The sequence below is a fragment of the Capricornis sumatraensis genome, chromosome 13 (genome assembly GCF_032405125.1).
Source record: "Capricornis sumatraensis isolate serow.1 chromosome 13, serow.2, whole genome shotgun sequence".
NCBI lineage: Eukaryota > Metazoa > Chordata > Mammalia > Artiodactyla > Bovidae > Capricornis > Capricornis sumatraensis.
Window position 1 is genome coordinate 61,459,254 of NC_091081.1, and position 8,247 is coordinate 61,467,500.

Here is an 8,247-nt window from a genome sequence, read left to right on the forward strand (position 1 = left end):
CCCTGAGAAGGATGAAATAAGTTGTTGCAGTCTTTCTGGCTCCTCTGAAGCCCACTTTGTCTGAAAGCCATGGACTGACGCCAGTGTTTTCTTTGACTTATTCAGTTAGAAAATGAAGATACCAGCATTTCTCTGCTCCCATTCACTTTAATTTTACTTCAAAAGAAAAAATGTGTGAGAATTTCTTTAGAAAAAACAGTAGAAATTTTATTTTATTTATTTTTTTTATTATTTCAAGACTTGTTTTTATTTTTATTTTAAAAAGCACAACACGAATTTACCATTTTAACCATTTTAAGTGTCCTATACTAATGTCCAGTAAACATCTTAAAAATAGTCCTTTTTTGATAGTAACTATCCTAATGTGTCAGAGGTGATCTCTTCTTGTGGTTTTGACTTGCATTTCTTTCATGATTAGTGACCTTGAGAATCTTTTCTTTTTTATTTTATCTTATTATTATTTTTTACTTTACAATACTGTATTGGTTTTGCCATACATTGACATGAATCCACCATGGGTGTACATGAGTTCCCAATCCTGAACCCCCCTCCCACTACCCTCTCCATATCATCCCTCTGGGTCATCCCAGTGCACCAGCCCCAAGCATCCTGTATCCTGTATAGAACCTAGACTGGCGATTCATTTCTTACATGATAGTATACGTGTTTCAATGCCATTCTCCCAAATCATCCCACCCTCTCCTTCTCCCACAGAATCAAAAAGTCTGTTCTATACATCTGTGTCTCTTTTGCTGTCTCGCATACAGGGTTAGCATTACCATCTTTCTAAATTCCATATATATGTGTTAGTATAACATAACTCAGAGAAAGAGTCCCAAAACACAATATACAATTGTCCATGCCATTTACAGTGATAATTGAGCATCTACTGTAATCCTAGAACTAATGCTATGTAGTAGAGATAGGAAGAAATAGTAGGTCCTTATCCCCTAACCTTCTTATTTTCTAACATTATACCATCCTACCTTTCAGCTTTATAAGTGAAAGGCTATAGTAGCAGAGAATGGGACATGATTGGTCCCTTCTCTGTAGTGGTATTTTTCTTTAAAATGTGTGTATACTCACATACACACATTAGCCCAAGATCTCATCCCCTCAGAGTTGTTTCATTCTAATCCTGGTGAAGCACTGATGGGCCCAAAAAACTCTAATGAATATGTTTGATTGAGAGTCCAGAGACTTAATGTCATGTCCTTCCTCTTCCTTTAATACTATGTCTATCTCAAATTCTTTGTCCTTCAAATGTTCCCAGCAAAGTCCCCTAACTAATGCCTACTTTACATTGTTTATGAGTTTGCAGATAAAGTGCTAGGGAGTAAAGCACATGGGGAAAACACTGTCTAGACCAACATAATGTCACTTTTTAAAAACTATTCTTTGGGAGTTCAGAGGCTAAGACTTCATGCTCCCTGTGCAGGGAGCCCAAATTCCATCCCTGGTCAGGGAACTAGATCCCACATTCTGCAACTAGACTTGGCAAGAAAAAGAGCTCACATGCCACAACTAAGACCCAGTTGCAGCCAAATAAATAATAAAAGTAAATAAATATTTTTTAAAAGAAACTGTGGTAGTCAAGCGAACCAGCCTTTGCTTTAACTTGCCTTCAGTGAAAGATAACTAATTGAACAAACTTTCCATCACCAATATTTCAACTTTTGAAAAAGCTGAGACAATGATCTGAAGGAGACAGGATTGAAACCTGTGCCCTGGGATCAGAAGTAACAACTTTTCTACTATCAGGCACCGCTAGCAGAATTGGCCAGCGAGTATCCCTGGAGTAAATTTCCTGATGAACTTTATAATGTTTATGTCCACATTTGTCCATTTTAAAAACCACTGATACTGAATGTGTATTAAATTAGATGGTTTGGCTTATCTTTATTTCCAAAAATACAAACTGACCATGTAGGAAAGTTTTTTGCAGAATGAACAGTGGGATAATGAGGTGGCAACAAGAGGTCAGGGGAGGAAGGTCATAAATGATAGCAAAAGGGAGCCGAGGCACGGAGGTTGGACCTGAAGACCCACTGAGACTGCAAATCCCCAAGCTAAAGTAGCTGCGAAAAAAGAAAGTCAGTGACTCTTGAGGAAATACTCTGTTCAGAAGACTTGGCAAGAATACTGTGGCTTTTGAAGAAAGGCCTGCTTTCGACCACACTGAAGCAGATTTAAATTCATTTTGAAACAAATGACTCAAGAACTTCAATTTAAAATGGCCTTTTCATACATATCATATACACATATTAAATGTATATATTTTTTCTAGGGACAGCTATAAAGAGAAGCTTCTCTGTAAGGAAGAACTAACCAGAGCTCACTGGTACTTAACTGTATTTTAGGATCTTTCTTGGCTCATTAAGAGCAAAGAGGTCTCACGGATAAAAAGATAAGGTCACTAGTTTATAAGCAAAGCTTGAAATGTTGCTCCATCTGTGCTGAGTATACTGCCAAGATTTTATAGTAAAATGAGTTTTAAAAGTTTCTTAGATTTCAAAAACGTTAAGTTCAGAAGTTCTAGCCAGTAATGGCTATACAATAAAATAACTATACTGCTACTGCTAAGTTGCTTCAGTCATGTCTGACTCTGTGCGACCCCATAGACGGCCTCCTACCAGGTTCCTCTGTCCCTGGGATTCTCCAAGCAAGAACAATGGAGTGGATTGCCATTTCCTTCTCCATAAAGCCTATGTTATTTCATGTTTTGGAAAATTTGGTAGAAGTGTAGTGTATAATGGAAAATAACCCATGGCTATTCCAGTGAGAAAGGAGGGGAGATGGGATGAGAGGGAAGAAAAAATAACCCAAGTGGGAAAATTATGAAGAGTGAATTTATAAAATACTGTGCAATAGTCAACAGTAGCCTGAGTGTTTACTAGAGAAAATAATTGAATCAGTAACAAAAAATGACCTATCTTGTACCAAAAGTCCAGATATTTATTGTTTCAGCAAATGTTTATTTACTGCCTACTATGCACCAACCGTTCTCTGCATAAGAGAAAATAGCCGTGAGCAAAGTAAACCTAAACAGCACATTAAAAAGCAGAGACATCACTTTGCCAACAAAGTTGCATATAGTCAAAGCTATCGTTTTCCCAGGAGACATGTATGGATCTAAGAATTGGACCATAACGAAGGCTGAGTGCCGAAGAATTGATACTTTCTAATTGTGGTGCTAGGGAAGACTCTTGAGAGTCCCTTGGACTACAAGGAGATCAAACCAGTCAATCCTAAAGGTGCTGTCATCTTTAGATGGGGTCGTCTCTAAAAAGGCATTCCAGGTAGAGAGAGGGAGCCAGAAAAGGCTGGGAATAGCAAGGCCAGGTCTGGAATGGGATGAACAAGAGTAAGAGTGGCGGGAAGGAGAAGAGTTGGAAGACATACATGGGAGCTCCTGCAGGCTTCTCCAGGCCTGTGCTTGTCAAACTTTAAAATGCACATAAATTGCCTGGGGAATAGTGCAAAAATGCTGATTTTTGTGTCAGTAGAGGGTCCAAGATTCTATATATCTAACAAGCTCCCAAGTGATGCTGATAGTGCTGATCACAGGAACACACTTTAAATATCAAGTCTTTCATCCAGAATAAAAAGTTCAGATTTTGTTCTAAATACAGTGTTTTGAACAGGAAGTGGCATGACAGAACCTATGTTTTAAAAAGCTCACACTTGCTTCTGTCTGGAAAACGGACTCCTGGTGTCCACTAGAAACTATGGTGATGTTAGTTTGAGCAGATTAGTAGTTTGGGCTAGGAAAGCTGTAGTAGAATAATGAGAAGATTGGACTCAGGCAATAATCTGAAGGTTGGGCTGATGAAACATAGCTGATGAATAGGATGTCATAAACAGAGGAAATGAGAGAACCATGAAGAGTTGTCTGAAACAACTGCATAAATGGTGATGCCATTGACCGAGATGGGGAGCAGGAGGATGGTAGAAAGAGACACGCATTGAGGAGGCAATTGTTCAGGTCTGATTGTGCCCCCCTAGAATTCATATGTTGAAGTATTAACACCTAGTACCTCAGAATGTGACTGTATTCAGAAATAGGTTTTTTTTGGGAGAGGGGTATAGTTGCTTTTCAGAGAAGGCAATGGCACCCCACCCCAGTACTGTTGCCTGGAAAGTCCCATGGATGGAGGAGCCTGGTGGGCTGCAGTCCATGGGGTCACGAAGAGTCAGACACGACTCAGCAACTCCCATTTCACTTTTCACTTTCATGCATTGGAGAAGGAAATGGCAACCCACTCCAGTGTCCTTGCCTGGAGAATCCCAGGGACGGTGGAGCCTGGTGGGCTGCCGTCTATGGGGTTGCACAGAGTTGGACATGACTGAAGTGACTTAGCAGCAGCAGCAGCAGCAGCACCAGCAGCAGCAGCAGCAGCATAGTTGCTTTTGGGGGCTTCCCTGGTGACTTAGCAGTAAAGAATCTACCTGTCAATGCAGGAGACACAGGTTCAATCCCTGGGTTGGAAAGATCCCCTGGAGAAGGAAATGGCAACCCACTCCAGTATTCTTGCCTATGAAATCCCATGGACAGAGAAGACTGGCAGGCTACAGTTCATGTGGTTGCAAAGAGTCAGACATAATTTAGCAACGAAACAACAATTACAATACTGTGTTAGTTTCTGCTGTACATCAAGGTGAATCAGCTATATGTGTGTGTATGTGTGTGTGCATATATATATATATATATATATATATATATACATCTCCCCTCCCTCTTGGACCTCCCTCCCATCCACCCCCATCCCACCCATCTAAGTTAGCACAGAGCATGGACCTTCCCTGTGATATACTCAGGTTCCCACTAGGTTCTCACTGTTTTACTCATGGTAGTGTATATATGTCAATCTCAATCTCCCAGTTTATCCCACCTTCTTCCCCTCCCCTCCCCAATATCCACACATCCATTCTCTGTATCTACATTTTTATCCTACCCTGCAAATAGGTATATCTGTACCATTTTTCTACATTCCCCTTATATGCGTTAATACATGATATTTGTTTTTCTCGGGCTGGCTTACTTCACTCGGTATAACAGAGTTTTTTAAAGGGATAATTAAGGTAAAATGAAATTATTAGGGTGGGCCTGAATCCAATATCACTGGTGTCCTTATACAAAAAAGAAATTTGGACACAGAGACATGTCTACAGGGAGAATGTCACGAGAATATCATGAAGATGGCCATCTACAAATCCAAGAGAGAGGCCTAAAACAGGTCCTTCCCTATAGTCTACAAGGGAATCAACCCTACCAACCCTTTGACTTTGCATTTTCAGCCTCCAGAACTGTGAGACAACAAATCTCTGTTTAAGTCACCTAGTTAGTGGCATGTTGTCATCAGTTCAGTTCAGTCGCTCAGTCGTGTCTGATTCTTTGCGACCCCATGAACCACAACATGCCAGGCCTCCCTGTCCATCACCAACTCCAAGAGTCCACCCAAATCCATGTCCATTGAGTCGATGATGCCATCCAACCATCTTATCCTCTGTCATCCCCTTCTCCTCCTGCCCTCAGTCTTTCCCAGTATCAGGGTCTTTTCAGATGAGTCAGCTCTTCCCATCAGGTGGCCAAAGTATTGGAGTTTCAGCTTCAACATCAGTCCTTCCAATGAACATCCAGGACTGATCTCCTTTAGGATGGACTGGTTAGATGTCTTTGCAGTCCAAAGGACTCTCAAGAGTCTTCTCCAACACCACAGTTGTCATAGCAGCAAACTAAAACAGTAGAGGAGAGGCTGTTTGAGGTCAACCATCTCTCAGGAGGAGCTGATTAGGGAAGGGGACACACGTTTGAGCATGTGTGAAAGCCCTGATATGGAAGTGGGTGGTGCTGAAAGGAAATTTCATTTTAAACTCCAGAAAAGTAGTGATATGGTTGAGTTGGATTGTTAGAGTAAAAAGATCCTTGGATCAGAATTCAAAGGACATGGTAAACTCTAACTGTGCCACTTACTTTTTGCATGAGTCCCTTGAGTTGAGCAAATCCCTTCAGCTCTCTGAGCTTTAGTTTTCTCATCAGAAATGGAGATAACAGTACCCATGGCACCTACTCCATCAGGCTGCTAAGAGGTCCAAATAAAACAAAAATACAAGTGAAAGTAGTTCTCAAAGTACAAAAACTTATATGCGTTGTGTTGATTGGTGGTTACTGCCGCTGTGGTTATGGTTTCTACCCTAATGGAGGCTGTGCTCTAGTGCCGTAGTAAATGGACAATACGCACATACCAGGCATGCAATTCAAGGGCCATGTGCCTTGATGTTATGAGGATACTCCAGAGTCTCTTTTGGCAATCATCAAGTCATCCATCTTATTTTTTAGAAGCTAAAAATTTCACATTCATGTGATTTTAATTATAACCATATTTTTATTTAAAGTGGGGAGCAACGGAAGATTGTGGTAGCATAAATCACTAGTCATCTAATCTCATTTAGGTTATATGAAAACAAGATGGAAATCTTTGAAGTTAGTGTGTTTATTTGCTAAATCACTCCCATCAAAAAAAAAATGACAAAAAATCACATTATGTTTCTCAGAACTGTGTGGACAGGAAGTATTATTTTTTGCAGGACTTTTTATTTAAAAAATAAGTTTGGTGTCTATGTTACAAATCAGTACTCTGTTGGTGGAAAGAGAACCATTTTAGCTACCACTGTTGCATCAAATTATGCAGCTCATTGAAATAAACCATGAGGTTTTCCTGAACTTTGGTGACGGACTGACTAGATGACAGCAAGGATGTTTTTGGTGCAGTTAAGGTGGAGAGGGGGAGGGTATGAGGAGAGGAAGGTACAGAAACTGCCATTAAAACAAGTATTCACTCCTGTCCCCAGGTCTTGGGGCTTATTTATATCCCTTTAATATTGTTTTTCATTTTCTGTAATAAATCATGTTTTGTTGGAAATGCCCATTAGAACTGTGACAGTTTAGCCGCCTCATGGAGAACAATGACCAAACTGAGGCACCACCAGCTACTCCAGCTGCCAGGCTCCTTGAGCCCCTCTCATAGGACAAGGAAGACAATTCAGTCTCTGTGTCCAAGGGGTCCTCAGCCCCTGTGCTGAGACTTTGACATTACCAACTGAAGAGTGATGCTAATCAATGACCAAGACTAAACCACCCCTACCAACTTAACAATATAGTGCTCAAAATAGGTTCTTTTCAGATACTCAGAGCAAGGCTAATTACTTGCAACTCGCTAATAATAGCTAACAATTCTGGATACTTTTAGTTGCCAGACTGTGTGATGTGCTTTCCATGCATTATTCCATCAGTCCTCAAAATAAACCTGCAAGATTTTAAATGCTATCCATTTCTTCTCATTCAAATTGAACCAAGTGGATATATATTTTATCTCATCCTCTTTATCTTCCAAATACTAGGTTTTCTTATTTTCATTCTATGGATGTTCACTTTGTCTCCTAAGACACTAACCCTGAGTATCAGACGATTATAGCTGAAGATTTTTAGTGATTTTTATTCAAAGATGTAGCAGGTTAAAGTATAAGAAGTGAAAGTAGACGATTTCTCCCCAGTGACTTAGACTGAACAAACCAGGAAATAGTCAGCATTGTATATGCAGTGGTCTGGCTCTCTTTTATAGGCTGGGTAATTGTGAAATGTGTATCATTTCTTAACAAGACGCCTGATAAAATAACCAGGCACTTAAATCCCAGAAAGTGTATTCTCAATATGTCAGGAGTATGTGACAGGCATTCCTTGTACTTGAACAAAATCAAGGTCTACAGCTCTAACTACAGCTATACAAACATTGTTATCATACAAGTCTAGAGTCCTCCTAAATATCACCTTTTCTGGTCCAAAGATTCAAAATCACATCAATTCAATAAGCATGTGTCAAGTTTTTATTGTTTCTAAGATATGGTGCTGCTGATTCTGTGAATGGATCTGCAAGCTTCCAAATGTCCCTCTCCAGGGTTTCTCCCAGAGACCATATACTTATGCCTCTGGCAGCCAGGGAGGTGACGTATAAGAGTGAAACTGACTGAGTTCAATACAAGACACAGTGGTGGCACTGAGGCCACCTGGACAGCAAGTGTCCCACCTACAGCTGCTGCCCAGCTCCTGCCACACAATGTCTTGAGGGAATGCCAGCTTCACATAGCCAAGTTCACGATTTTTCCAAGACAGTCTGGAAATTCAGATCTCTGTGCAAATATCCTGTTTTGTAAATGTTGGCAGCTTATGTTATTTTCCTTTCTTTTAAA

General features: G+C 40.3%; 1 protein-coding gene across 2 annotated transcripts in view; it reads left to right on the forward strand.

The window, feature by feature from the left end:
- Nucleotides 1–8,247, forward strand: part of PDE7B (phosphodiesterase 7B) — a 247,656-nt gene that overhangs the window by 19,639 nt on the left and 219,770 nt on the right. The gene's annotated exons all lie outside the window — the stretch shown is intronic.